This window comes from Hyperolius riggenbachi, chromosome 12 (genome assembly GCF_040937935.1).
Source record: "Hyperolius riggenbachi isolate aHypRig1 chromosome 12, aHypRig1.pri, whole genome shotgun sequence".
Lineage (NCBI taxonomy): Eukaryota > Metazoa > Chordata > Amphibia > Anura > Hyperoliidae > Hyperolius > Hyperolius riggenbachi.
In genome coordinates, this window is record NC_090657.1 from 186073083 (window position 1) to 186094463 (window position 21381).

Here is a 21381-nt window from a genome sequence, read left to right on the forward strand (position 1 = left end):
TCTCTCTCTCTCTATGTTCCCACAGAGCAGAAAATGGCTGAGAATATCAATCCTATGTGTTTCGTGTGCCAAAGACTGACCAAAAAAATATTGCAAGCTCGAAAGCCAGGAGTCAAGAGTCGGATCGATGAAGGTATGAAAGAAACTGCATAAGCAAGCTCTGGAGATGCTGGCAAAAAGTCCCTTTCTTCAAAAGATGCCGGCAAAAAGTCCCTTTCTTCAAAAGATGCCTGTGCTCTGAGATTATAAAAGAAAGCACCACTTCCTATTAACCCTCTTAGCGGGGTAAGCCGCGCAGGAGGATTTCTCAGGCCCTGCTGGGCCGATTTGCATAATTTTTTTGTGCTACACGCAGCTAGCACTTTGCTAGCTGCGTGTGCACACCGATCGCCGCTGCTCCGCGCCGATTTGCCGCTACCCGCGGGAAAAGCCCTACACAGCGGCTATCATGTAGCGAACCCTAGGCTCGCTACATGATTTAAAAAAAAAAACTAAATAAAAAAAAAAACTGCTGCGCTGCCCCTTGGCGGTTTTTAATAGACCACCAGGAGGGTTAAAGCAAATTTGAAGTGAAAATAATATAAGGAATAGTATGTGCAGTACGGATAATGAATAGAACATTAGTAGCAAAGAAAAGAGTCTCATATTTTTTTCAGTTATAGATATTATTTTTTAATAACAATGCATCATTCTGTCCCATTTGCAGATTTAAAACCACACTCTGTCATTTAAGCTATAAAACAAAGGAGGAATAATGACCCTTCCAACTTTACTGCAGTGAAACCTTCTCTCAAGCTGTCTCTCACTGTTTTTGACTGTTTAGGTGCTTCAGAAAACAGGACTGTGTTCAACGCAGTGGGCTTGAGATGCCATTATGCATAGATAACTGAAGTATTTAAATACTTCCTGTACTGGAAAACAAAATGAAACTCTTTTATTTGGTACTAATGTTCTATTTCGTAGCTTTACAACCAGAGGCGTATCTAGAGGGGTGCAAGCAGGGCTCATGCCCTGCGCACCACAATACCATGGGTGCCATGCCTCCCCCTGTACTGCATCACCATGCCTGCCCCTGTGCCTCCCTGTCACTCAGACCTCAGATCAGATTAATTCTGTTATCTAGCAAACATAAACTTAACTTTTATAAGGAGGGTGCACTTGGCTTAGTGTTAGAAAAGAGGACAAAGAGGGAATAAGAAGAGCTATTTCCAAAACATTCAAGCAATATCCCGAGACCAAAAACACAGGAAACATAACACCTGTACAAGAGGAAGGATGCTGTTTTTAGAGGGGAAGGGGGCTCTGACCCAGAGGGAGCAATTTCAGTGTTTGCCATAGGCTCTATATTACCCAGATACGCCCCTGTTTACAACACATATAAATCATTATCTCTTAAGTATATTTTCGCTTCAGGTTTGCTTTAATATACGTTCATTAAAATAAATAACTCTAGAATCACCCCAGATATAGGGCCTCCAGTCTTGAGTGCCTTACTGCCAATTTTACTGTCTTTACTCGGAAATTTGTGTTGGTATGACCTGCAGGGGGTGTCTCTGGGCACGATACTCAAGCCTCAAGTCTCCTAGACTGTAAGCATCACCCAGAGTTTCTTTAGACTACTACTTGGGTCTTGGGCTTCCCTCAGTCAAAATGTCAGGTGGGCGGTAGTATTTTCATGTCACTGTTTTGTGTATGGACTACGAAGTATCGATCTCTAGTAAAAGTAGACATAAGGAAAATTAGCCAGAGTTCCAGAGGCATTTTTTCAGAGCTAAACACGTTTCACAGGGCAGCTCCCACTTCCTCAGGTGTTATGCGTACGCAACGATATAAATTACTTTTTTCAGTAAATCCAGAGGAGATAGCCACTATTAGAATATCGGTAAAATTACAGCTATTCTACTAGTTAAAGAGGAGTTGTAGTGAAAATAACATAATATAATTGCTTATTTTTTTTTACATTATTCATTTATAGATTATTTAGTCAGTCTTTGCCCATTGTAAATGCTTTCCTCTCCCTGATTTACCTTCTGGAATGTATCTCTGGTGGTGACATCATTAGTACTGCCAGGTGATCTGTACAGAATGTCCGTTACTGAGAGCTCTACACACAGAAGGAGATACTGCTTGCTTGACAGTTGGCAAAAGCTGTTATTCCACAATGCAATGAGGCTTATAGAGGGCAAACTGCCAGGACCATGGTCATGACATCACACTGTGGGAGGGGTTTCACCACCGTATCAGCCACACAGACCGCCCGCTGATGATCTATTCAAGAAAATAGGAAGATTTCTCATGGGGAAGTGCAGAGATGGATTAAGATGTAACAGGGCTTTAAACAAGTTAGTAGATTTGGGTCCCCCTTATGGTCCTTTTTGTGAGATGAGGTGGAAGGTGGGCCCCTTGATGGGCACTAGGCCCCAAGCACCTGCCTAGGTTGCCTGGTGGTTGATCCTGCTCTGGGAAAGTAGGTGTCAGGATGAAGTCAAAGTTAAAGTTCCTCTTTAACCCTACTGACACCCCTCCCCCCTCCCCGGGGCTGCCTAACCCCAAGACCCTCCTTAGCGATGCCTAACCCTTATTGTGGGTTTGTGGTGAGCCCCAATTTCCTAACCTCCCTCCCTTTATGCTGAACCCCCCTCCTCCCTGGGGCTGCCTAACCCCAAGACCCTCCTTAGCGATGCCTAACCCTTATTGTGGGTTTGTGGTGAGCCCCAATTTCCTAACCTCCCTCCCTTTATGCTGACCCCTCCCCTCCGGTTAGGAGGTTAGGTTATGGAAAAGTTAACTTACCTTAGCTAATCCATGCAGTTTTTCTATAGGGCAGCATGACACTCTGCCAATAACATTTTTCTGCGTATTTTCTAAGTCCAAAATAAACCTCAACCTTTCTAACGGTAAACAGTCAGGTCTTATTAATCCTCTTAGCATATTTACAACTTCCATTGTACTTCCATTATCCAAAAATCAACTAATCTATTGTTTTCCAGCACCATATTTAGTCCGCAAACTCTGTGAGCTCCCCAAAGGCGGGCTGCTGGTGCTGGAAGCCGTCCCCTGGTAATACAAGGAGCTGTTTACAAAACAACTAGTCGCAAAATAAAATAATAAAAAAAGATGATACAGTCTATTTAGACTCTGCCAGCAAACGTGACCTTTACCGCGTATATACATATATTCAGATTTCACAAACCCCTCATGAAAGAAGGAAGAGAGAGAGCGAAAATAATTTATTTTCTTGACAAAAACCCGTCCGCGCTTGCCAAGATTCTACCTTCTGATCTGGCGCTGGAGAATAATGAGATTAGTGGTCAATTTTCTTATTAAAAATCCATGACGATATTGTTTTTGTGGAAGATGAAATTTCTGCAGATAGAGAACAAATTAAAAGCTGTAAACAGAATTTAAATGAAGGTGTTTGTCGAGGGAAAGGACGCTGCACGTTAACCCCACAGCAGCCAATCAGAAGTCGTCCTCATTTTTTTTTTTTTTTTTTTTTTTTGACTTGTCTGAGTTAAAGCCAAGCTACCCCAAGAGTGAAAAAGGCAAATGTTTGATCAATCATATTGAGTTAGCATAAATTATGGAACAGAACTTGTTTGAGTTTTCAGAACTGTTGTGTAGCTCTGCTCACCTGCAGCTGTGCATCTATCCATTCAGGGGGTAAGACCACTAGTATCAGAGTACTTTCTTGGTGCCAGATTGAGGTTTTCCAATTTTTAACAAACTGCTTCCTTTAAGCTATAAGTTGTCCTCCTCACATAAAGGGTACATAGTTTTTTTTCTGCAATGGGGACATGTCTGGGCACTGTTGATTTGGGGGCACTGATGTTACATGGGGGGAGGAGGGAGGAGGGGGCTTCCCTAAAATGGCAGGACTGGAAATATGGACAGAGCAGGCAGCTAAGCAGGATAGGATGGCAGGACTGACAAGCTGGATAGGGAACAGTTGTGGACTGGACTGGCAGGTAGGATAGGAGAATATGACTAACAAGCTGGACAGGGACAGACTGTAGACTGGACCGGCAGGCAAGTAAGACAAGGTGTCAGGACTGACAAGCTGGGCAGGGACAGGATGTGGACTAGGCAGGCAGGATAGGGTTTCAGGACTGATACACTGGACAGGGACAGGATGTAGACTGGACTGGCAGGCAAGTACGACAGGGTGGCAGGACTGACAAGCTGGACAAGGGCAGGTTGTGGACTAGGCAGGCAGGATAGGGTTTCAGGACTGACACACTGGACAGGGACAGGATGTAGACTGGACTGGCAGGCAAGTACGACAGGGTGGCAGGACTGACAAGCTGGACAGGGGCAGGTTGTGGACTGGGCTGGCAGGTAGGATAGGTTGGCAGGACTGACAAGCTGCACAGGGACAGGTTGTGGACTGGACTGGCAGGCAAGTAAGACAGGGTGGCAGGACTGACAATCTGTACAGGGGCAGGTTGTGGACTATCAGGTAGGATAGAGTGTCAGGACTGACAAGCTGCACAGGGGCAGGTGGTGGACTGGACTGGTAGGATAGGGTGTCAGGATTGACAAGCTGGAGAGCATGTAGACTAAACTGGCAAGCAAGTAATGCAGGGTGTCAGGACTGACAAGCTGGACAGAGGCAGGTTGTGAACTGAACTGAACTGGCAGGCAGGTAGGAGAGGGTGGCATGAATTTCAAGCTGGACAAGGACCGGTTATGGACTGGGAAGGCAGGTAGGATAGTTTGGCTGGTCAGTGACAAGATGTAGAATGGACTGGCAGGCAAGTAAGACAGGGTGACAGGACTGACAAGCTGGAGAGGAACAGGTTTGGACTGAACTGGCAGGAAAATAGAATGGGGTGGCAGGACTGACAAACTTGACAGGGACAGTCTGTGAACAGGACTGACTGGTAAAAGAGGATGGCACAATGTCTGACTTTAAGCACTTTAAGACACTGGAGCTGAGAGTCAACAACACTGAGCGTTACCAGACCAGGGTTTAAATTAGCTTGAATGTTATGCCCGAGCTGTATCCACACCCGCTGATAGATAATTGGAGCACTGTGCCAGGCAAGCCCTCCCAGGGAGTGCGCCCAATGGAAGAGCAGGACGGCCAGAGTCTGTGCTAACCCAGCAGATTACAGAGACCACAGCAGAACAGTGATAGCTCTAGGTCCCTTCCGCAGAGCATAACCCTAGATTCTTTTAAATGTAGCCTGATATCTATTGTTTGTCCTACTTTGAGTGCCCTTGATTGACCTGCCTGCCCAGTATTCTGTCCACCAATTTGGATCTCTACAATGTAATGTTTATATTCCCTTATCCTCTTGATTGCAATTTTTATTTCTGTGTTTATAAGAAGCAGATAAAAAGGGTGGCAGAGGCGGCAATGTGGCAAGTTTAGCGATCAACAGCAATTTTGGGGCCTATGGCGGTGAAGATATCAGCGGATAGGATTAGGGGGCAGGGGGTTGTCTTTAGGGTTAGGTGCTGGGGGGAAGTATTTAGTTTTGGGCATGGGGAGTTAGGCATCACCAGGCAAGTTTTAGGGTTAGGCAGTGCTGGGGGGGGGGGTCCTGAGTGTTAGGCACCACCATGGATGTTCTCTGGTTACACAGCGCCAGGGGGTCCATGATGTTAGGCACCAATGGGGGGGGGGGGGGGGGATTTAGTGTTGGGCAGCGCCTGGGGGAGTCCTCAGTGTTAAATATCACATACGCACCTTCATACTTGGCCAGGGGGCAGAAAAAAAGTATAGATTTGGCCTTGATGATATATAGCCATTAAAGTACACTGAAAGTCATTTTAAGCAATACCAGTTGCCTGGCAGCCCTGCTGATCCTCTGCCTTTAACACTTTTAACCATAGACCCTGAACAAGCATGCAGATCAGGTGCTCTGACTGAATTGTGACTGGATTAGCCGCCTGCTGGTTTCAGGTGTGTGATTCAGACACTGCTGCAGCGAAAGAGATCAGCAGGACTGCCGGGCACCAAGTATTATTTAAAAGGGAAAAAAATGTCAGCCTCCAAATATCTCTCACTTCAGGTTCCCTTTAAATGCTTCAATAAATGGAGAGTTCACACCCATGATGTGCTGCTGGTTCTGTAGTGGTTTTGTTTCATGAATAAAATAGAATAAAACAGTGCATACACCTACAATTGGCGCCATAATACTAATAAGTTCTCCTGATGTCTGATAGCTGGAGGATGCAGTGTTAACTCCAGCCGAGGTTCTGTGCATGAACGCTGTGTATTTAGGTCAGTGTGCGCAGGTAGAGGGTGTCGGGTGACATCACAGTCTTATGTAATGTGCACCCTGCAGATTGTAGATCTAGAGGGGCGGGTGTAGCACAGATGATTCAAATACCCGAGACCAAAACACATTCTCAACAGAACTCTCAGGCAGGGAGCACATCTATCTGATTCGCAGGGCAGTTTCTAGCCTTTTAGTCAACTCGGGCAAGGGGACCTGTGTCACCCCCCCCCCCATCACCTCAATAAAAACACACACACACACACACACACACACACCAACACACCAACACACACCATCACACCAACACACCACACCATCACACCAACACACCAGCACACCAACACACCAACACACACACACACACACACACCATCACACCAGCACACCAGCACACCAACACACCTGCACACCAACACACCAACACCAACACACCAACACACACACACACACACACACACACACACACACACACACACACACACACACACACACACATTATCATACACACCATCACACACACACCACCACCACCACACACACCACCACCACACACACCACCACCACACACACCACAACACACCACACACACACACACCATCACACACACCATCACACACACCATCACACACACCATCACACACACCACCACCACACACACCACAACACACCACACACCACACACCACACACCATCACACACACCATCACACACACCACCACCACACACACCACCACACACCACACACACACACACACACACACGAGAGTATAAACCATGTGCCGTATAAGGTGGATGCAAAACAACCGCCGATCCTGACGCATTTCATTGCACTCACCCAGCCCAGTGTGTAAATGCAGAGTATAGCGCAGCAGAAGCTGTGCTTTTACCTCTCCCCTGGAGTGCAGTGCTGTGCTTCCGCCTGTCCGCTCACCGCTCGGCCTAGTGCCCAGCATCTCCTACCGCATGTAGCGTTATTACAGGTGACATGAGAGTGAGGTGCCAGCACTAGAGGGAGCAGGAGACAGACAGGATGGTCACACAGGCGCACAGCATTGGACTCTGGTGGGGAGGTGAGAGCACAGCTTCTGCTGCGCTATGCTCTCCATATACACACTGGGCTGGGAGAGCGCAGGAGGGGGATGGGAACAGAGGGAGGCACAAAGGTTGACCAAAGGAGGCACAGTGAGAGAGAGGGATACACAAGTGGGGCAGAGGGAGGCACAGGGCAGAGATGGCACAATGGGAGTAAAGGAGGCACAAGGGAACAGAAGAAGGTACAATGGGAGACAGGAGGCGGCACAGTGGAGGACAGAAAGAGGCGCAGATGCAGATCGCCTGCCTGTCCTGCTCATCTATTGAGCCAAAGAGATCTGCAGGATGCCAGGTATTAGTTTAAAAGGAAATTAATATGGCGGCCTCCACATCCCTCCCACGAAATGGAGGGACAAGCCTGCTCCCTGCCTTAGAGAGCGTCTATGTTGTTAACAGCCAGGGAACATCACAGCTAGGTCTCCATACCTCATCCCGGATGTGACTGTCACGATATCATTGGTCTATTTCCAAGCTGCATACGTTTTCATAAAAGCAGCCTACATTTTGCATCAACAGAATTAACATAATTATTTGCACACCCAATGTTAGGTATACAGTATGTATAGAGAGAAGAAACCGTTTGGGATTCTGCATCCAAAATTCTCAGTGAAGATGCAAGGTCATACATATTTTTTGAAAGTGGCCCGACATGTTTCGTCGTCAAAGGCAAACTTCTTCAGTTGACCTTTAACCCATGCCTGACACGCACACATTCTCAGGGCTAGAACTAGAGTAAAGGCTATGTGGGAGAGACCTGGCCATGCAAAGAGGTGACCGACGTCCCAGGGAGCCTATTGGGAAATAAATTCTGAGAAACTATACCTGACTTACAGATTGAGAAAAATGCCAGAGAAACTCATTAAAGCCGACCTGAAATCAGAACTTTCCCTCTGCTGAAAAAGATAAGCAACAGCATAACTTTTAAAGAAAAACATTTGTTGCAGTTGATGCAGATCAAATAAATCTGCAGTGTCTACTTCCTGCTTTCTTGGAAGCAGACGTGGGGTTAACATCATGTATATACAAATTAACTGCTCTACCGAGGCAGCCAGCTGACACAGCTAAGATACCAAATTACACATGTGATTAGTCACAGATGAGGGGGAATTAGGCTAAATTCTCTGAATACATACAGCGTGCATTTCTATTTGTTTTCTTTCTGTCGTGCAAGAGTTCAGGTCCACTTCAAATTCATCACTCAGTACTGGTGCAGGAGTGGATTAGAAAGCATATTATTGGGGTGAAGGAGGAGCTACCTTAGAGAAGACATAGAGAACAATTGTTTTAAGTCATGCTTAAAGAGACATTGAAGCGGAAAAAAAAATTATTATATGATTTGTATGTGTAGTACAGCTAAGAAATAAAACATTAAGATCAGATACATCAGTCTAATTGTTTCCAGTACAGGAAGAGTTAAGAAACTCCAGTTGTTATCTCTATGCAAAAAAGCCATTAAGCTCTACGACTTTCAAAGTCCTGGAGAGGGCTGTTATCTGACTTTTATTATTTCAACTGTTTTCTTTTTCTCTGCTAGAGGAGAGGTCATTAGTTCACAGACTGCTCTGAAAGAATCATTTTGAATGCTGAGTGTTGTGTAATCTTCACATATTAGAGAATGATGCAGTGTTAGAAAAAACACTATATACCTGAAAATAAAAATATGAGAATATTTTATTTGCTGCTAATCTTCTAGTAATTATTCATAGTACACAACCAATTCATTATATCATATTTTTTTTTTTTTTTTGCTTCAGTGTCTCTTTAAACACTGAGGAGGGTATTGTATTAATCATTAAAGGTGGCCATACTTACACCATTCAATTTTTTACCAGAGAATTGCAATAAATTTTTTGTGCTTGATCGAGTATTTTAAAAAATAGAAACAATATACCATATTCTTATGATTGATTTTTTTTTTCCCCAAAAAATTTCAAAAGCAAAAAAATAAATAAAAAAGCATGTTACCATTTATTGGCTAACTTAAAAGAAAAAAAAGATACGCTTTTAGCTACTCAAGCTTTTGGCTACTTAGCCTTCTTCAGACTATCTCTTGAATCAAAACTTCTTGCTTTCACTGATGACTAAAACAGTACAACACTCTACTGTGGCCAAACCAGTGACTCCATGCATACCTAAGGCCTGGTGTGCGTTTAACGTTTCCCTAATTCCCGTCCCCACCTAACCAAAAGAGCCAGGTGAGTGTGTGTGGGGGGAAGGTATTAAAAACTGATACCTTCTTTAGGGCCACATTTTACCTGAAGCCGGGGGGATATGGAGGCTGCCATGTTTATTTCCTTCCAAACAAGGCAAATTGCTTGGCTGTCCTGCTGATACTCTGTTCTCTTGAAGAGAACCTGTAGTAAAAAAAAAGCCCTCTGGGGATACTTGCCTCGGGAGGGGGAAGCCTCAGGGTCACAATGAGGCTTCCCGGTCCTCTGAAGCTTGGGATAATCCAGCGCTGGCTCCCCGAAACCTCCCCTGACAAAGTGTGACAAGTGGTGCGTGGGCAATACTTACCTTCCGCGATCCTGCGCAGGCTAAGGCGGAAATAGCCAAGCCCGATCGATCTGTTCTACTGCACGGGCGCAAAGGACTCAGGCCTGTGCAGTAGAGTGGATACCATCGGGCTCCACTATTTTCGCCTTACCCTGAAAGTGCGCCTGCACAGGATCATGGAAAGTAAATATTTACCTCGGTGCTGTTCGGGGAGTCACAGCGCTGGTTCACTTGAGGATGGGGGAAGCCTCGGTAGGATTCCGAGGTAAGTATCCCCCAAAGGTTTTTTTTCTTTATCTTTACAGATTCTCTTTAAACATTTGGAACTGTGTGTGAAACCTGATGCCCAGGCTTTTCAATTATAAAGGGTTTTTTTTTGTTGCTTTCAAAGAAAAATACTCTGAAGTCTCATATGCAGAGAACAACACTGGTTGTGTAACATTGAAGCACAGACTCCCCTTTACTAATGATTTGTTCCAATGCAGCTACAACCTACACACAACCAATTGCAGCTTTTGCCTCTATTTAACATGAAATGTAGGGAAATGCTTACACAGCTACTTGGGCATTATTTGTACATTGGCATTTTACAACACATGGTTATTGATAGTTGCCTTTTTAATCCTCGTCTGCTGAGGGTTGAGAAGTGGCTGCACAGAGCATAAATACATCTCACCGAGAGGCAGAGCTCATTTCACCTGCCAGGAAACAGGCTTATATTTTGGCTGGAAGAGGGTGTGTGTCATGCGACGTTTGGGTCACTGCCAGGGGCCAAGTTGAAATATGAGTTACGTTAATGTGTAAATATTTGGGTTAATAATTGAATGTTTCGGGCTGTTTAGCTGGAATGCAAGCCAAAGGACATTCTTTAGAAAAAAAACAAAACTTTAGAGCAAGTAAAACAAAGCGTCCTTTATGCATGCAAAAACAAAAAGTTCACTGTTACCAGGTATTTCCTGACCAGCGACGGGATAATTCTAGGGTGACTCTGCTCATCATTATGGACAGCAAAGACCCTTTTTTCTCAACTTAATTAAATAGCACACCCTCTTATATAAGCCTACATTTACTAAATTTCCCCTGGTGCAAAAAATCCAAAATTAGATAATGCATCATCAATCAAGTAGCCCTTTGTTAGGTTTACATTTACAAACCTTAAAGAGGAACTTTAACCAAGATATTTGAACGTCATCCCAATCAGTAGCCGATGCCCTCTTTCCCACGAGAAATGTTTACCTTTTCTCGAATAGATCATCAGGGGGGTCTGTATGGCTGATATTGTGGTGATACCCATCCCACAGTGTGATGTCATGACCATGGTCCTGACAGTTTCCTGTCTGTGAACCTCGTTGCATTGTGGGAAATAACGGCTGTTTGCAACTGCCAAGTAGAGATGGCCCGAACCTCCGATTTTAGGTTCGCGAACCTACCGCGAAAGTTCGGTTCGCGCGAACTTTCGCAAACCGCAATAGACTTCAAGGGGGAGGCGAGCTTAAAAATTTAGAAAAATTTATGCTGCCTAGAAAAATGATAGAAAAGATGTTTCAAGGGGTATAATACCTGGAGGAAGTCATGGTTGAGTGAAATAAACATCAAAAGTCCCAGAAAATAATCTGGATTTGACACAAAGCAGTTTTTTTAAGGTCAGAAATCTCATTGCAGGCCTACATTGCTTTACAACATCAGGAAGTGTACTCCCTCCTTCACTCTTCCCTCCTTCCTCCTCCCGGAGGGAGGAGGGTCTTGTCTTCCAGGGAATTATAGCATTTCAAAAGCCAGCTTACATACCTTGGCTGGGAATTGAACCCAGATCTGAGTGCTTGGTAGATAGCTCTCGTCACCACTATACCACCACCAACACTACATGCTGAAACCAGCTAGCATGTACCATTATGATATATCCAAGAGAAAATTAGCTTGCTTAAGGATTTGTAGGATGTCAAAAGCCAACTCACATTGGCCAGGAATCGAACCACCAACACAACACACTACAATGCTACATGCTGAAATGGTTAGGATATCAGCCTACAGAGCCGTAGGCCTGAATTCTATTCCTGGCCAATGTGAGTCGGCTTTTGCCATACTACGAATCCTTAAGCAAGCTAATTTTTCTCTTGGATATATCATAATGGTACATGCTAGGCTGGCTTCAGCATGTAGCATTGTAGTGTGTTGTGTTGGTGGTATAATGGTTAAGATAGCAGCCTACCGATCACTAGACCTGGGTTCGATTCCCAGCCAATGTATGTAAGCTGGCTTTTGAAATCCTACATTTCACTAAGCAAGCTCATTTTTCTCTTGGATATATCACAATGGTACATGCTAGGCTGGCTTCAGCATGTAGCATTGTAGTGTGTTGTGTTGGTGGTATAATAGTTAGGATAGCAGCCTACAGAGCGGTAGGCCTGGGTTCTATTCCTGGCCAATGTGAGTTGGCTTTTGACATACTACAAATCCTTAAGCAAGCTCATTTTTCTCATGGATATATCATAATGGTACATTCTAGGCTGGCTTCAGCATGTAGTGTTGGTGGTGGTATAGTGGTGAAGAGAGCTACCTACCAAGCACTCAGACCTGGGTTCAATTCCTGGCCAAGGTATGTAAGCTGGCTTTTGAAATCCTACAATTCCCTGGAAGACAAGACCCTCCTCCCTCCGAGAGGAGGGAGTAGGGAGTAGGGAGTAATATAAGGAATAACAATCAGCTAGGAACAAACCTACAAGAGCTTAACTAAGCTTTCCCTAGCAGAGTCTGTCAGCAGCTGTCCCTTAACTAATTACTGTAGGCAGACAAGTGAGTAAAACGGCAGGAGAACCTTGCCTTTCTTATAAGGGGGGGCTCAATGAGTGTAGTCTGAGTGGCGACAATGTGCCTGTTGACTGTGATGTAGAGGGTCAAAGTTGTGCTCAATGGAGCATTATGGGGGCGAATCGAACTTCCGCAAAAGTTCACCGGCAAACGCGAACCACCTAAAGTTCGCCCGGAACCGTTCGCGAGCAAACCGTTTGGGCCATCTCTACTGCCAAGCAAGCAGTATCGCCCTTTGTGCATAGAACTCTCAGTAACGACCATTCCGTACAGATCACCTGGCAGAACTAAAGATGATACCAGTGATGAATTGCAGAATGTAAAGCGGAGAGGAAAAATGTTTACAATGGGCAAACACTGACTAAATAATCTATAACTATTGTAAACAATAAGCAATGTTATTCATTATGTTATTTTCACTGCAGTTCCTCTTTAAGGCTACGGTGTGATCATGGAGGAGAGCCTGGGGCAGAAAGATCGGATAATCGCACCACACCATCCCCCCTATGCATATTACCCTGTGTCAGAATGTGCTGACAGGGTAATATGCATAATGCTGCCCCCCACACTCAATGACGTTCTCCATGCTGGACAGGAAGTATGTCACTGGTTTACCGTCGCTCTGCCCACCGTGCCTCTACCACTCTTGCACACTTACTGCATTGACATACGCTTGCATTGCTGCATTATCCGCGTGGCAGGCACAGCTCATGCGGTAATGCACTGCAGAGTTTGTGGCTGGCTAGCGTCTATTTAGCTACTTATGCCGCATCATCTCACCACGGTTAGTGAAAAAAGTCTCATTGAGACTGACGATTGTGTTTTTTATTTTGTAGGCTCCTACAGAGTAATTAGCAGTCATAAGCAAGAAAAGGTAGCACACCATGGAGATGGCAACTGAGGGCTGCAGTGCTGTTTTAAAAATAATTTGCTCATCAATACAGCCGGTGTAGTGACAATAGCATGTATGGGGACTCGGCAGTGTACCACTTCAGCTCACGTCTTGTTTTCACCTTAAGGACGCAAGCAATTTTCAAATTTCAACAGTCCTCCCATTCATTCGCCAATAAGTTTATCTCTACTTATCAACCCTATATTGATGTGATTTATATTGAGCTGATCTGCTGATTGCAGATGTGTTTATACGTCTTGATGGTTTTAAAGAGACTCAAACTGGATGCTTATCAGTGTCCAGTTTGAGTTAAAGAGAATCTGTATTGAAGAAATGTTATATAAATAAACATATCAGCCTGTTCGGGGACATCTCCTAGCCCCTCTGTGACATTTTCGCCAATCTCTGCCGCAATATTGGTGATAAAATAACAGTTTTATCAACTGTTTTGTAAACAGTAAAGATGGCCACCGAAACAGGAAGTATACTGAAAAGAAACAGGATGTATACTGCCTTATGTTTGCATGACAAGTTTTTATTATTACACAGTGAATGCAACCTTCAGATGTTCTGTGCAAGTTTAGAAAAAGTTTTACTTTCTGCCTCTTCGGCTCTTTGCCACTGAAACGTGACAAGACTCCTCAGACTCCTTTATAAACACAGCTGTTTCTTCTGAGCCAGGAGTCTGGGATCTGCACTTGTCTGGGTAACAAATTGTCAGCATGTGACAGGCAGCTCCCTCATCCCACAGCCTCACAGACACAGCTGAGACTGAGAGCAGGGACCTCTCTGTGAGTGAGAAATAAACAAACCACACAGGAGTGAGCTTAGAGGGGGTGTGCATAACTTCTCCCTATCACAGCACAGGCAGCTCCTTCCTCTCTGGGTCGACAAAGGTTGACAAAGAAAAGAAGATTACATATATTACAGAGACATGTAAAGACAAATGGAAAAAACGAGAGCCCCAATAGTGTATTATTGTTATTGTTTTATGGATTTGGACTGAAAAGGAGAAATACTCACAAGTGTAGGTTGCCGACCTAGGCAACCACTGTTATTGCAGGCGGGGAGTTTAAACCTGTCTCTGCTCAGGTTAAAAGGTCGCTCTCTATAGATAGGTGTTCACACCCATCCAACCAGTGGATACAATCTTATTCAAAAAGGATTACAGAGGCGCCCAAAGATTAAAACACTGTACTTAAAAAGTCTCAAATGGGGGGTGCTGGATGATACACCTCCCCAGTAACGACAAATCGCACTGATTCACATAAATCAGTGCTTAACTCTGACTGAACTCTTTTAACTCTGACAGAGGTGCCAAACCCGCTCCCTGACGAGTTAAGTTACTCCCCCTTTCTTATGTGCCTGAGGAAGCGGGCGTTAGACCCGTGAAACGCGTTGCAAGTATTTGTTGTGGAGTAAGAATAAAGCTGTTTTCATTTATGTGAATCAGTGCGATTTGCCATTACTGGGGAGGTGTATCATCCAGCACCCCCCATTTGAGACTTTTTAAGTACAGTGTTTTAATCTTTGGGCGCCTCTGTAATCCTTTTTGAATAATATTACAGAGACAGTGCAACTAGAAAAGGCTGCAGTAAGCCAGAGCACATTAGAGCAGGTATAGGAACTTGTAGGATAGGAGAAATAAGGCTGAACATTTTTGTTACAGAGTCTCTTTAAGAGGTTACGGTAAATCAGAAGTCAAAAAGTTAGTTTTGATCCATTCTGGTTTAGGCTTGTCATTTCTAATGACAGAATTTCATCAAATTGAAAGTCTTTAATTACCAGTCACCAGTTTTACATTTTTAAATGCCAAATCTCCACACTGAGGACTAAAACCATGGTAATTGAGATCTTTCTAATTCCAACTAGAATGCAAATTTATTGCAAACTCTATGCAGCTTGGAAATGGGTCAATCAAATTACATTACATTTGCATTGGAATTATTTGCATGGCATTGACCATCTCTGCCGAGGACTTGAATCTTGACTAAAGTCTATCATGCCACAATGCATATCTTTTGCTCCCATTCCCTTTTTGCCCCTTTTGTATAATAACATAATGATTTCTATCATAATTCACAGCTTTATTAAGCCTTGTCCAGACATATTACCGATGCTCATACTAATGACTCATGGAAAAATTATTTCTGCACAACAGGGGCGTCAAACTCAATCACAATCATGGACCAAAATATAAAACGCAGTCTAAAATCTGTGAGCTAAATTGTTTCTTAAGATTTTATGAGGGAATTGTCAGGGCCACATAAAATGGGGAGGTGGGCCGCATTCACTATGGGAACCACAATTAACTGGATTTTTTTAGACCATTATTACAGTATGTTGTGTAGAAAAAGATGCCCACTACACCTATGGATCGAATAAATGTCCTATCTTTATTGCAGCATCAATGGACACTCAGCAGTAAAAGCTCACACGTATCGGAGCAGACATGGCTCCTTAGTCATAGCTCATATTACCATATTTTCTTGCAGTGTGAGCCTTTAGGCTCGGTTTACATTGGAGCGGATGCAAAACATTGTGGCAAAAGTGCATCCACTCAGCGTGTCTGCGCCATCCACATTACCTGTCATTGTGCATCTGTGTCGCCACAAGTTCGCTTCACCCACTGCCGTCTGCTGCCATTGCTGAAACTGCTGCGTGGCCCACTGCAAGGGAATAGCCGGTATATACAGATCGGAGCTTAGCAGAAGCATGTGGCTATTTACTGGTTTTCAACAGACCAATCCTCCCAAGTGACAGGGAGGGCTTTCATGCTTCTGCTAAGTTACGATCTGTGTATACCAGCTTCTCCCCTACAGTGGACCGAGCGGCGGATGCTAGCGGGTGCGGAACGGAATCCACAAAAAGGTGAGTTTTTGCTTTTTGCACGCAACAACCAGCCTAGTGAGCAAGGTAGGTGGTTTCGGCGCCGCTATAGCACTAATGCTATAGTGCTCAACCTGCACAAGGGTAATTTGAAGTTCCGGACCACTCTCCCTCCGAGTTGGTATGACTCGAAGGGGGAATGGTAACTAACGCCACCGGGAATTTGAGCAGCGGCAGGGTGAGCCATCATTCGGCTCACCCTGTGCCCAACTCACCGGTGGCGTACTAATACGTACACCTAGTGAGAACGAAAACTGTCCATTCTCCTAGGCTTCCAATCTGTCAATGCCTCTGCATTTTACGATCCTCTGCAGTAAAATTGCAAGTGGAGGCAGACCTTCTGATTTACATAGGATTCATTTTCTGATTTTACCTGCACCGCAGAATATGAACCGAGCTGGTTTCGTTTTCTGTGCACATGGGAGTGGGCCTTTTATTCCAACACACCTTCTTATTTCTCCATAATACAGAGCTGAAACATTGTGATAAGCAGAGTGTGTGTGTCTGTGCTGGCCAGCGCTGGGAAGTCATTAAGATGGCAGCCCACGCTCTGCCACTTACTATCGTCACATCTGAACATTGTTCCAGGCTGCACTGTGTAATCTGTTGTATTGTTTGTTGTTGCGCTCTGTTGAGCAGCAGCACCGGTGATGTTGGTCATGTAATAACTAAGCCCAACGCTTGTCCTCCAGTTCTGACAGGCACAGAATTACGATGGGAGTTAGTTTGCCGTATACAGATGGACCCTTACTTACAAACAGGTCCTGTTCCAGGAGATTGCTTGTAAGTTGAATTTGTTTGTAAGTTAAGTGCTGTTAAACCCGTTAAAGGGTTACTTAAGTGTACAAAAAAAAAAAAACTTTACCTGGGGCTTCCTGCAGCCCCCCTGCAGTCATCCTGTGCCTGTGCTGCCCTTCCGAGACCCTCCAGCGAGCAGTGGCGATCCCCTCAAAGCTGGACAGTCACAGCCAGTTGGAAGCTACTGCGCATGTGTGGCCATGAGCCACACGCACCCTGATTGCAATCTTATCCCACCCTGATTGCACATGCCTAGTAGCGATTTTCCCATACTGTGCATGCGCAGAATGCTGCCATGCATGGGGGACGTGATTAGGAGGTTCATTGCCGGCCAGCTTTCAGGGGGTTGCCGCTGCTGGCTGAAGGGTCTCGGAAGGACAGCGGGCCCTACGTAAGTTCTACTGTTTTGTTTTTTTTTGTTTGTTTTTTTGCAGAAGATACTTCTGAAACGATAACCTAACCTATTATGGTCTTCAGTTTTTTTGTTTTTGTTTTTTTTAACCCCTGTTCTGGAGTACTTTAACCACTTGAGGACCGCAGTGTTAACCCCCTAAAGACCAGTCTATTTTTTGTTAAATAGGCCTCTGCAGCTTCAAGGCCAAGCTGCAGGGCCGCACAGCACAGCACACAAGTGATCCCCCCCTTTTTCTCCCTACCAACAGAGCTCTCTGTTGGTGGGGTCTGATCGCTCCCCCTGTGTTTGTTTGTTTTTTAATAAATATTTTTGTTTTTTTTATAAATAAATTATGTTTATTATTATTTTTTCCTCCCTCCCCCCGCCAGCCAATCAGCGTGATCGGCTGTCATAGGCTTCAGCCTATGACAGCAGATCACTTTCAGATCACCGGAGGGGACAGCTGCGTCACACGGCTGTCCCCAGTACAGCGCTCTGTAGAGCGCAGTGCTGTACACCCTAATTAGATTGCGATCGCCACTGGGAGACTGAAGGTCAAGCAGGAGATGCGCGTGCAACCTGCGCGCGCTCTCCTGCTAGCCCCATAGAAGGCCGTTCACGCCGATTGGCGTGGAGCCATCCTGGGGCTGCCGCCACGTTCACGCCAGTTAGCGTGGAGTGGTCGGCAAGTAGTTAAACTACCCGTGTATGTATTTTGTCACTGAGTAAAATGCACTATAATTACTTTTTCCTCTGTCACAGTCACTTACAGTAGGTTGTAAAAAATCTGACAGATCTGATCTGCTTTTTTTTTTTTTAATTTTCATAAGCATCCCTGAACAGCAGTTACTCAGTCCAACTGCCAATTGTACTCAATAGTGTGTGGGGAGTAGGGGGGCAGACATCTTTGTATAGATCCTTTTCTAGGGAGTGCTTATGTAAAGGATAAAGGAAGTACTGAGAATCCCCCATGAGGAGATAGACAAGTCAAAACCTCTCAGATCTGTCAGATTGTTAATGTCTACTGGAAGTGACAGCAACAAAGATGAAATGTGATTTATACTTCATTTTGCAATTTAAAGGACCGCTATTGTGAAAGATAGTAACATTTTAAATACATATACATTTAAAAGATATATTTGTCCTACAGCAAAATGCACTATAAATACAATACAATAATACAATACAATAACATTTCTATAGCGCTTTTCTCCCATAGGACTCAAAGCGCTTAGACTCTCTCAGACTCAGTAATTGGTAGTAGGATGAAGTATTCACACAACAAAAGTTATAATTCTGCAAATGCCAAACTGAACAGGTGGGTTTTCAATCTGGATTTAACCACTTCCCGACCGTCTAACGCACAGAGGCGGCCGGGAAGTGGAGCCCTGAAGGACCGGCTCACCCACAGAGGCGGCGGTCCTTCTAAGGGCATGGGCGGAGCGATCGCGTCATCCGTGACGCGATCCTCCGCCGGCGCCTGTCACCGCTCGCCCGCCGCAACATCCCGCCGGCTATACGGAAGCGCCGGCGGGATGTTAACCCCGCCATCGCCGCATACAAAGTGTATAATACACTTTGTAATGTTTACAAAGTGTATTATACAGGCTGCCTCCTGCCCTGGTGGTCCCAGTGTCCGAGGGACCACCAGGGCAGGCTGCAGCCACCCTAGTCTGCACCCAAGCACACTGATTTCTCCCCCCCCTGCCCCAGATCGCCCACAGCACCCATCAGACCCCCCCCTGCCCACCCCCCAGACCCCTGTTTGCACCCAATCACCCCCCTAATCACCCATCAATCACTCCCTGTCACTATCTGTCAACGCTATTTTTTTTTATTCCCCCCCCCCCTGCTCCCTGCCCCCTCCTGATCACCCCCCACCCCTCAGATTCTCCCCAGACCACCCCCCCCTGTTTACTGTATGCATCTATCCCCCTGATCACCTGTCAATCACCTGTCAATCACCTATCAATCACCCGTCAATCACCCGTCAATCACCCCCTGTCACTGCCACCCATCAATCAGCCCCTAACCTGCCCCTTGCGGGCAATCTGATCACCCCCCCACACCAATAGATCGCCCACAGATCCGACATCAGATCACCTCCCAAATCCATTGTTTACATCTATTCTCTCCTCTAAACACCCACTAATTACCCATCAATCACCCATCAATCACCCCCTATCACCACCTGTCACTTTTACCTATCAGATCAGACCCTAATCTGCCCCTTGCGGGCACCCAATCACCCGCCCACACGCTCAGATTGCCCTCTGACCCCCCCTTATCAATTCACCAGTGCATTAATTACATCTGTTCTTCCCTGTAATAACCCACTGATCACCTGTCAATCACCTGCCAATCACCTATCACCCATCAATCACCCCCTGTCACCCCCTGTCACTGCCACCCATCAATCAGCCCCTAACCTGCCCCTTGCGGGCAATCTGATCACCCACCCACACCATTAGATCGCCCGCAAACCCGCCGTCAGATTACCTCCCAAATGTATCGTTTACATCTGTTATCTTCTCTAAACACCCACTAATTACCATCAATCACCCCCTATCACCACCTGTCACTGTTACCCATTAGATCAGACCCTAATCTGCCCCTTGCGGGCACCCAATCACCCGCCCACACGCTCAGATTGCCCTCAGATCCCCCCCCTTATCAATTCGCCAGTGCATTAATTACATCTGTCCTTCCCTGTAATAACCCACTGATCACCTGTCAATCACCTGCCAATCACCTATCACCCATCAATCACCCCCTGTCACTGCCACCCAACAATCAGCCCCTAACCTGCCCCTTGCGGGCAATCTGATCACCCACCCACACCAATAGATCGCCCGCAGATCCGACATCAGATCACCACCCAAGCGCAGCGTTTACATCTATTCTCTCCTCTAAACACCCACTAATTACCCATCAATCACCCCCTATCACCACCTGTCACTTTTACCTATCAGATCAGACCCTAATCTGCCCCTTGCGGGCACCCAATCACCCGCCTACACGCTCAGATTGCCCTCAGATCCCCCCCCTTATCAATTCGCCAGTGCATTAATTACATCTGTCCTTCCCTGTAATAACCCACTGATCACCTGTCAATCACCTGCCAATCACCTATCACCCATCAATCACCCCCTGTCACTGCCACCCATCAATCACCCCCTGTCACTGCCACCCATCAATCACCCGCTGTCACTGCCACCCATCAATCAGCCCCTAACCTGCCCCTTGCGGGCAAACTGATCACCCACCCACACCAATAGATCGCCCGCAGATCCGACATCAGATCACCACCCAAGCGCAGTGTTTCCATCTATTCTCTACCCTAAACACCCACTAATTACCCATCAATCACCCCCTGTCACTGCTACCTATCAGATTAGACCCCTATCTGCCCCTAGGGCACTCAATCACCCGCCCACACCCTCAGAATGCCCTCAGACCCCAGCCCTGATCACCTCGCCAGTGCATTGCTTGCATCTATTCCCCCCTCTAATCACACCTTGAGACACCCATCAATCACCTCCTGTCACCCCCTAGCACACCTACCCATCAGATCAGGCCCCAATTTGCCCCGTGTGGGCTCCTGATCACTCGGCCAAACCCACAGATCCCCCTCAGACCCCCTTCCGATCACCTCCCCAGTGCATTGATTGCATCTATTTTCCCCTCTAACCACCCCCTGAGACACCCATCAATCACCTCCTGTCACCCCCCTAGCACTCCTATCCATCAGATCAGGCCCAATACAACCTGTCATCTAAAAG

The 21381-nt window shown here is 45.7% G+C and overlaps 1 protein-coding gene and 1 long non-coding RNA gene across 4 annotated transcripts in view; one reads left to right on the forward strand and one right to left on the reverse strand.

Annotated features, from left to right (window-relative positions):
* Nucleotides 1-21381, reverse strand: part of LOC137541205 (formin-H-like) — a 174937-nt gene that overhangs the window by 115866 nt on the left and 37690 nt on the right. The window lies entirely within an intron of this gene.
* LOC137541206 (uncharacterized) overlaps nucleotides 1-21381 on the forward strand; it is a 426898-nt gene that overhangs the window by 75695 nt on the left and 329822 nt on the right. For all 3 annotated transcript variants that reach the window (XR_011025103.1, XR_011025104.1, XR_011025105.1), the window contains exon 2: nucleotides 26-133. This is a non-coding gene — a long non-coding RNA (uncharacterized lncRNA). The remainder of the gene's footprint in view (nucleotides 1-25; nucleotides 134-21381) is intronic.